This window comes from Pteropus vampyrus, unplaced genomic scaffold (assembly GCF_000151845.1).
Source record: "Pteropus vampyrus isolate Shadow unplaced genomic scaffold, Pvam_2.0 Scaffold177, whole genome shotgun sequence".
NCBI lineage: Eukaryota > Metazoa > Chordata > Mammalia > Chiroptera > Pteropodidae > Pteropus > Pteropus vampyrus.
Genome location: NW_011888958.1, coordinates 1,566,753 through 1,577,429, shown reverse-complemented (window position 1 = coordinate 1,577,429; position 10,677 = coordinate 1,566,753).

Genomic DNA, 10,677 nt, shown 5'->3' with positions numbered 1-10,677 from the left:
GTTGCAAAATCTGTCCACTTCTCCTCATTTCCATCATCACATATTAGACTGCAATATGCTCTGAACCAATCTTCCCCATGTACATTCAAGTCCTTTCTAATTTGTTCTTCATGCTGCAGCCAGGAGGGCATTTTTGACACAAATCTAAATGAGTCACTTCCCTTGCTTAAAATCCTTCAATGTCATCCCTTTTTTCTTAGGAAAAAGATCAAAATAGTAACTTTACAGTGGAGAAACCTGACAGACACCACTGAAATCAAGTGATCAAGGTTAACAATACCTGTAATAAGACACATAACTCCTATGAAATTCTTGCCAGAGATTTATAACATTAATCTAATCCCGAGAAAACATCAGACAAGCTAAAATTGAGAGACGTTCTGCATATAAATGACCAGTACTCTTCAGAAGTCTGAAGGTCATGAAGAATAAAACTGAGGAACTGTTGCAGATTGGAGAAGACTAAGGAGGCATAACAAATGCAATGTGGACCCTGGATTGGATCCTGGAACAGAAAAATGACATTAGGGGGAACGTGAGTGAAATTCGAAAAGCACTATAGTTTAGTTAATAGTGCCGTACTAATGTTATCTTCCTGGTTATGATAATTGTACGTACTTACGTGAGTTGTTGATCTTAGGGGAAGCTGGGGGAAGGGCAACTTTCCTATAGGTTTAAAATTATTTCAAGGTAAAAAATTTTAAAAATCCTTAACATCACCCTGAAGGCCCGGTGCTGTCTATCCCTATCTGCCTCTTTCACAGTCCTTGACTAACTCCCCCTGTCATACAAGCCTTTCACATGCTCTGGCCTCCAAAAGGAAATGCTTTCTCTACCTGAAATGCTTCCCCAACCCCACGTCCCCTGCGTAGCTCTCAGAGTTCAACCTATCTCTCCTTTCTGGTTTCTTCCTCCAGTCCGGGTCAAGCTTTGTCATTACAGGTTCTCATAGGCTGTAACAGAGCCCTTACTGAAGTTTATAATCAGCATAGTAAGGCAGGGGTTCTTATCCTTAGACTCACCTGGAGATTATTAAAAATTTCTGGTGCCTTTGATGAGAGAGTAAATACCTATGTATACCCGCTTTGGAAAACTGTAGCAATATCTGTTAAAGATATTTAGTAGATGAACATATACATCCCCTATGGCCTGAGAATTCTGAGTGTATACCTAAGAGAATGTAAGCATGTTCAGAAAAGAGTAAAATATATGTTTAAGAATGTTTATCACAGCACTTTTCATAATCAAACACATGGACATAACCTGAGTGCCCATCATCTATATAATGACTAAATTGCGTTGTAACCACATAGTGGAATATTCTGCAATAATGAGAAAGAATGATCTACCACCAAACCCAACAAATCAGATCAATCTCAGCAATGCTGGGCTAAAGAAGCCAGATACAAAAGAGAATCCACTATGCGATTCCACTTACAGAAAGTACAGAAATAGGCAAAATTAATCTATGCTTTTAGAAGTCAGAATAATGGTTACCTTTGCAAGGAGATGATGATTAAAAGGAGGCATGAGGGGAGTTTTGGGGGTGTTGAAAGTGCTTTTTTTTTTTTTAATTGAATTCTGGGTGTTCAGCTTGTGAACAATCAATCAAGCTATACACTTATGTTTTTATACTTCTTTGTATGTGTACTTCAATAAGAAGGTAATAAAATACTGGTGCTTGGGTTGAAAAATACCATTAAGAAAATCAGTAGGTAAGCTACAAATTGGCAGAAAATATTTGTAAAACATCTGACAAAGGTCCGATATCTGGAACATAAAAGATTTTTTATAACTTGATAATAAAGGCGAACAACCCACTTAAAACAAAATGGGCAAGAGATTTGAACAGACATGTCACAAAAGAAGATACACAGATGGCCAATTAGCACATGAAAATGTGCTCGAAATCATTAGACATAAGAGAAATGCAAATTAAAAAGACAGTGGGATACTATTACATACCCACTAGGGCAGCTATAATTAAAAATACTGGTAACAATATCAATGAGGATGTGGAGCAACTGGAAATCTCATATATAGTTGATGTGAAAGGTCTGGCATTTTCTTAAAACAAGTAAATGTATACCTACCCTATGACACAACATTTTCAATTTACCCAAGAGAAATGAAAACATGTCAACAAAAATATTTGTATAAGAATGTTAATTGAAGCCTTGTTCATAATTCCAAAATAACTCCAATAACTCCATAGTAACTCCAAAGTAACTGTAATAAGAAAATGGATTAACTGTAGTTTATATGAAGGACACTGTTCAGCAATAAAAAGGAACAGACTACTGACACACATGCTATGGATAAATCTCAAAAACATTACCCTGAGAGAAAGAAGCCTAACATACATGGATTAGTACTGTATGATTCCATTTCTATGAAGTTCCGGAACAGGCAAATCTTATTTATGGTGGCGAAAAAATCCCAGCAAAGAGATTGCCTCTGGGAAGAAACAGGATTGGCAGAGAAGGAGCATAAGGGAAATTTCTGGAGCCGTGGTAATGTTCTATATGTTAATAGGGGTTTGGATTACACAGTGTATATAATTGTCAAAGCTCAACAAATGTACCTTTGATATTTTTGCAGTTCATTATAAGATAATTTACATAGAAAAAAATAACCAAATATTGAATTCTAGTTGATAATATGCATGCAGAAGTATTTAGGAAGAAGTAGATGTCTGCAATTTATTTTGAAGTACATTCAAAAATTAGATTGGTGTTGGATGGAAAGATGCTAGATGGAGAGAGTAATGTTGATGGGAGAATTTAGGTGGATGTTCATTGTAAAATTTTATTTTTCTGTATGAGATTTTTTTATGATAAAATGTTGAGAGAAACAAAATGTCCTAATGAAGTCTCTTTAGAGAAGTATTGGATCATAGTTAAAATATACCAGTTTTAAACACTTAATGTCAAAGATGATAATAAATGTCAAAGAAGAAGATTGTTGGTCTGTCTTATTTAACACTGCTAACTAAAGATGGCATAGCCTACACTGAATAAATAGGAAATAGGCAACAAATGAAACAACAAATCAATCCATTAACAGAAAATATAATATTAATACCTAGGTCCTACCTCCAAAACGCTGATCATTCATCTGGGCTGGCAATCAGGATTTTTAAAACTTCTCTAGGTGGTCATAATGTGCAGCCAGGGCTGAGAATCCATGCTTGAAGGTCAATGTTTTGGCTTAGTCACAGGGCCCAACGTAGTCCTGGCACATAGATGCTCAAGAAATACAAATATATTAGTTGAATGGATAATTGAATAATTCAGTGAGAAAATGGATATAAATGTGCTGCAAGCAATGTGTGGATTTCCTAGGTTATGTTGTGATTTTCTGGGTCATCATTAATCGTAATGATGCTAATGATAAACAATAAAATAGGCATCACTGGTGTTAACTTTTAGGATGGGGAGGGAGGAAAAAAAAAAGAGAGACCCTGGAGGTGAAGGGTAGATAAACTGGATTAAAGGTGGGTGCACAAGAGGTAATGTTCATTTTCTGGTTAGATGCAAGTGGACTTTGCTTCCCCAGAATTCCTGGAGCTGAGGATGAAGAAGTGGATGGATGCCATGGTGAGCTCCAGCAGGCCCTGTGATGATGGAAGGGGTCCAATATGTTCCAGAGCTAGTTGGGGGCCTGGTCTTTCTGTAGCACTGTGGTCTTTGGTCTTGGATGGGGAGTCAAAGTCCCACTCCCATCCTGGACACAATTCAGTCCATAGCACAATATGACCCAGAAAACCCATTAAAAAAAAAACTGAAAGCATACTCAAAAAGATACTTGTATACAAATGTTCTCCACCTGCCTATCACACCCTCCCCTCTCACAGCTTCTGGGAGCCTTCCCCAGCAGCACCTTACCACCTGGGCCTCCTCTGAGTTAGTCACCGTGTTTGGCTTCCATGTTTGAGTCTCTGGGTCTCTCCACAGAGGGCCATGTCTACTGCCTCCCACTTCCAACCTGCCACGATCTTGTTCTACCCCTTTCCTCTCCTGACATAGCTCTCAAATGTCAGTGATGAGTGACGCACAAAGTCTCAAGTGCTAAATCTGAAGTCACCTCAGGGTACTGTCTCTTCTTTTACCTCCTCCTCCTCCTCATCTGAAAATCTCTCCTCTCTCGACCTCTATGACATTGCACTTCCATGTCTCAAATCTCTTCCTGCTTCTAAGGTCACTGCTTTTCTGTTGGTCTTTCTGGCTTTTCTGTGTTTTTCCTTACCCTTAAAATTGTGGGTTTTGAAAAATAGGTAATGCATGCACATGGGGAAAAAATTCAAAAGGAACAAAAGACTATATAGTGAACGTTACTTCTTCCTTCCCTAATTTTCAATTCCCCAAAATCTTTCCCCAGGGTCAGTTGTAATCACCTTCCTTTGGTGCCCTCCCATATAGTAGCTACTGGCTATAGGTGACTACTGAGCACTTAAAGCGTGGCTAGTTTTTTAATTTTTTCAATTAAAGTTGACATTCAATATTATTTTATATTAGGTATATAGCATATTGGTTAGACATTTATATAATTTATGAAGTGATAAAATGTGGCTAGTTTGATTTGAGATGTAAGTGTAAGATACATGCCAGATTTCAAAGACTTAGGACAAAAATTGGAATAAAAAATATCTCATCAATAATTTTAAATATATAATTATAAGTTAATAAAGCTGGAAAAAATAATTTAAAAATATTGAGTAAATGTTAAAATGAGACTATTTTGGATGTATTGGGGTAAATAAAATATGTTAAAATTAACTGCACCTTTTTTTTTATCTTACTATCTTTTTACATACATGGCTTAGATCTGCGGCTAACATTATAATTATCAGTACTATCCTAGAGCTAGTCTTTGTTTATAAGTGTATATGTATATATGTATTCTCTAGAAACACACAATAACCTAGTACACAGACTTCTGTAAATTTATTTTTGTACTCAACCATCTTTCTCAGAGATTGTATTATATTAGTTTACCTAAGCCTGCCTCATTCTTTGTAATGTCTGCATAGCATTCCATTAGATGACTGTACTAGCATTTATGTAGCCAGCTCTCTGGTGATGGGCATTCAAGCTGTTTCTAATCTTTTAATACTACCGAAATACAATGAGTCAGTGAGTATCCTTGAACCTACATCTTTGGGCATGTGGGTAAAGATATTTATAGCACAAATTCGCAAAAAGTGGCTTCATTAGAAGTGGGTGTTCTTGGAATACTGCCGTTGGCTTTTTTTTTTGTGTCCTGCAGTGCCCAGTCCAGTCAGTATATTGTGGGCTATTTGTTGAATAGAAATCTCAGATTTGGAGAAGTTTGGAGCTGGAAAGGACCTCAGAGTTCACTATTCATTTACCTCGCAAACATTTTCTGAACTCCTCTGGGTCTGTGGTGGGTTCACAGATGAGCAGATGGGGTCTCTGCCCTTGAGGGAACTCAGAGTAGAGAAAGGAGACAGGTGTGCAAACAAATGATTAAAGTCAGTTAAGCGCTTTACTGAGGGTGCATGTGAAATGTGGTAGGAGAATTTTACAGATGACGAAACTGAAGTCTACACACCGAAGTGTCTTTACTGTGGTCACTGGTGGGGATCTCTTTGCCCCTTTAGAGTATAAACTTTTCGAGAGTCGGGATCTGGCTTATCTGTTTGCACTCCCCTCCTTCTGCAGTCAATGTGTAGTAGTCATTGTGAAAGAACAGGCTCTGAAACATGCATTTTCATACCTGATCTCATTTAAATATTTTAACAACCTTGAAGTAAATTGTTGCCACCTGACATCAGAGTTCCCCACACCCCCACCCCAACCATTGAGCCCAACTGCCTGCCCTGGGAGTCCACTCCTCTGGACCCTAGCCAGCACTGCTACTTGGTGATGTGTGACCAGGCAGCCAGCCTGAATACCCCGGGCAGACAGCATTCTGGGTAGTTGAAGGTTTACCCTCTGGATTCAGAATCCAGGCTCAGATGCCGACTCTACCGCTATTACCTGTGACACCTTGAACAGTGTATTTTGTCCCAGCTATCTTGTCTGAATGAGTCATAATGACAGACCCTACCTCAGAGAGCTGAGGAGTGAAAAGACAAAGCACATACAATGCTTAGATTGGCACCTGGCCCACTGTAATTGTCCAGAGACAGAGGCTGTGTTCGTGGGGCTGGCCATATTGTTTTACATAGGGTCATGGAATTAGGCCCTGGAGCCTGCAAGCACCTCTTTGGTTTTATTGTCAGGATTTTATAAGCTCTTATCTACCAAACATATTTTAGGCAGACAGTGTAGTCTTACTACAAATTTGGAAAAGCTTTGAAAAATAACTCATGGTATCAATGCATGAATGGATAAACAAATTATAGTATCTCCATACAATGAAATATTATTCAGCCATAAAAAGAAATAAGTACTGATACATGCTATAACGTGGATGAAACTTGCAAACATGCTAAGTAAAAGAAGCCAGACACAAAAGGTCATGTATTGTATGATCCCATTTATATGAAATATCCATAATAGGTAAGTCCATAGAGTCAGAAGTCAGGTTGGTGGTTTGCAGGGGGTGAGGGGAGAGGGAATGGGAAGCAGCTGCTTAATGGGTTTCTTTTTGGGGGTGATGACAATGTTTTGGAACTAGATGAAGGAGGTGGTTTCACAACATTTGTAAATGCCCCAGATGTCACTGAATTGGTCACTTTAAGATGGTTAATTTTATGTTATAGTAATTTCACCTAAATAAAGAAAATTGCTCATGGGCCTCCCCTCCCCCCATTCTCCCTTTGATGACCCTTAGGGACTCCAATTAAGACATGGAGAGAAGGGTGTTTCTGGTGAGAGGACCAGGACCAGAGGGTGCACGGTCCAAGCGAGGCAGGAGTATGCTTGGTGTGTTTAAGGACCAGCAAGAAGGTCGTCTCTGTTTGCCTCACTTCGGAAGAAAAGAGACTTGTTCTGCATTGGAGAACTTAGTAGACTGTTCCATGCTTAATAGATGCTCAGTCGATATTTAATTGATGCTCAGTGATGAAAAGAAGTTGGGAGGCTGAGCAGTGTCTCAGGCGGGTGGGAGGTAGAGCTACACAATTTTCCTGGCTGTGGGGAGATCAGGGCCGCCTGGCCTTGGCCCCTGTGTGGGGAGGTCTTGGCAAGTGGCTCCCTTTGACTTCCTGGGTGGACTCCTGGAGGGCTAAGGGGCACTGAATCAAGAAGCACTGAATCCAGCAGCTCTGCCAGGATGATGATCCTTAATTGGCTTCTCTGAATGTGGAATCCTCCATGCACCACCTCAGGGAGACAGTGCAGCTGGAGAAAGCCACTCCTCGCCTCTCCACCTGCAGGCTTTTGGCGGAGTGTTTGGCGGGAGGGTGGGCATGGGAAGAGGGTAACTAAAATTTGTAGGGAGCCGGAGGAGATTTTCAGTTAAGGTAAGCGGCAGTGTCTGGCAGAGGGCTGATGAGTTCTGAGATGGTTCCCTGCTCAAATAACCAGACATAGCTCCTGCCTAGATTTGGGTAAAGAGGAAAATGAAGAAGTGTTTCAGGCAAGAGAGGAAGCTGGTGCCTGCTCCTGCATTTTTATTCCACTTTCCAACTTACCCTTGCTGGGTCAATGGGATTTGAGTACGGAGGGTTAACTTGGAGATTGAAGATCCAGCAATGAATTTTAAGGCTCCTCAACTTCCCAGCTAGTTGGGCAATTTACTTTACTTCTCTGAGCCTTAGTTTTCCTGTCTATAAAATGTGAGTTAATACAAAAAAGAGTAAGCCCAGTAGCCGGCATATGGTGGCATTCAATAATCCAAGTCTAAAACCCCCAAATTGCCTTTCATTTTTGATCTGTGGTTGAGAAGATCTGCACTTCATCCCACCTGAGCAGGAAGCTCTCTGTGGAGACCTTTGACTCCAGCACCATCCCTCCCAACTCACCTTAGCAACACACAAGTCACTTGCATGGGCAGGGTGACAGTTGACCATTACTTGGGCATATGAGATAGCCTGGTGGGAAAGGGGATGGCAGCAAGAACCTGCCCTCACGCCACTGAGGCATGCTTCCTGTGTCTCTGGCTGGATGCTAACCACCACCCCGCCCCTGTGTATGACCCCTGTCCCAGGTCCTGGTGGTCATGTTTCCCAAGATTCTTGTCCCTTCTTTAGGGATCTGTTCTAGATCCCACAAAAATGGGCTGTGGGCTCCTGTGGTTCTGTCCTCCTCACCTCTCATTGGCCTCTCAGATGAGGGCTAGTGGCTGTTCTGTCTTTACTACCTACCAGGTGGCTTGACAGGTCCTGGCCAGGTTTGCTGGGCTTCTTAGATTACAGGGAGCAAATATTCCTTAATATATATTGGGAGTAAAACGTTTGGTCCTCTCTCCATGACTCTTACCCCTGCCCAGTGCCATTCAGAGGAGGGAGGGAAGAGGAAAGAAGCAATGGACGAAATTAAAGGGGCAGAGATATGTCCGTGACTCTGGTGGCATGGTCAGACATATGGACAGTGCAGTTTAAACTTCAGTTTTCCTACTAGCTGTATGACCAAGGGAAGGTTACTTTACCTCTCTGGACCTTAGTTTATCTCTAAAACAGGGGTACTAATAGAACCAGGCTCCTAGGGATGTTGCAAGGGTTCATTCATATTTGTAAAGTGCTTAGAACAAGGCTGCTACGGAATAAGTACTTAATATCTTTTTATTATTATTAGTCCAAGAAAGGAGGGAAAAGCATTTCAGGCAGAGGGAATAGTATATGCAAAGACCCTGCCAGTGTGAAGGGCTGGCAGACAGAACTGGTGGGGTGCAGAGAACTTGGGGCAGTGTGGTGTGAGATGGAGCTAGAAGCACGTAGGACTTGTAAGCGGCGTAAGAAGCTTGGTTCTAAGAGAAATGGATATCATTTGAATGCTTTAATCAGAAAGGTTTATTTGACCAGGTTTGCTTTGGGAAAAGTTCGTTTTAGCCAAAGGGAGGCAGGTGGGCCATTTAGTAGAAGGCTTTTTTTCCCATTAAAGTAAAATCATCTTTGAAAAGAGACTGGGCAGATTTATAATAGAGAACTTATTTACAATAATATTATTATTACTTGCCCCAGTCTTTAAAAAAAATATGGTGAAAAACACATAATATAAAATTCACCATTTTGTCCATTTTAAGTGTACAGTTCAAAAATGTTAAATATATTCACAGTGTTGTTCGCATCTGGTCTCCAGAACTTTTTCATCTCACAAAACCAAAACTCTGTCCCATTAAACACTAACTCCCTTCTTCCCCCTCCCCACTCTGCTTTCAGTTTCTACGAATTTGAGGAATTTGACGACTACGTCACAGAAGTGGAATGATGCAGTATTTGCCTTTTTGTGACTGGCTTATTTCATTTAGCATAATGTCCTCAAGATTTATCCAGGTTGTAGCATGTTTCAGGTCATCTAGGCGGCTTTTGCAGGAGCCTGAGTGAGAGCTGATGGGGGCTTAGTCTAGGTTTTGGCAACAGAGAAGGGGAGAAGGAGACGAGATCAGGGAGGTTTGGGGGAGGTAGAGTCACAGGATTTGGTAAAGGATGGCAATGTGGTGACGTGGGTGAGGCACTGCGCTGGCCTCTGGCTTTGGCCTTCAGAGGGGACATAGACAAGCCAATGGTGCTCAGACTTGTGGACTCCTTTGGAGGGCGGGAGACGGGGGAGACCGAGGGGCTGAGTTGGGAGCAGGGGAAACTGAGAAAGAACGTCTTCTCTGTCCTCAGCCCAGAACCTCATGGAGACCAGAGGGGACACAAGGAGCAGGCAGACACTCTGGCATTTTTCGTCTCCTTGTTTATAATTTCCTACAGAGTGCAGACCTCACTCCGCCAGAAGAATGGGTCTTTATGGCGTCCCAGATGAAAGGCGGGAGGAGGCATCTAAGAGTTCTGCGCTCTGTCCCTATTCAGATACCACTAGGCTGGGCACCTCAGGGGTCCGCCCTGCTGTCTCTGGTATGTTTCATCCTCCTTGGAATCTTAAAAGCCCTCCCACCCAGACACCCCCTCCCTGCTCCTATCTTCCTCAAAAGGTGGGCGATTCTCCCCTCTGAGATATCCCAGCGGAAAAAATCCTGACCTCGACCCTCTCCAGCTGTGTGGCGAGTCACTTCTTTCCTAGTGACATGACGGGTGAGTACATGTTAAATGTTTATGAAAAGCCCCACCCTCAGAGGAGCAAAAAGTTGTAGATGTGGCTGAGAGATCAGTATGAATGGGTGTAGTGGTGGCTCATGAAATCAAGTGGATAGTTCTACATGGATTTGGGGCTGGAGGTCGGGGAGCATTGTTAGGTCTAGAGAAGATGAGATTTTCTTGAACTGTGTCTTAGAAGATTTTTATCAGGGAGCGAAGGCAGATAAGGGAATTCCAGGCAGGGGGAATGGGTGAAACAGGCCCATGTCTTCAGCTTGCAACCAGAGATCTGCTGGAGATCCGCAGGGTCCCCAAATACCAAGACTTTGGCTTTAATCTCTCTAGCCCTGGAAGAGGTGGTGGTGGTGGGCTGAGGGATTCTGGCAGGGAAGCCGTTTAGGGTGGTGATTAAGTGGAGATAATTGGGAACATTTTCCACATAGCACTTCCCAGACACCCAGAGCCATTGTAGGAGCCATACAAGTATTAATTGACGTAATTGTCACAGCAGCCTTATGCAGTGGTCC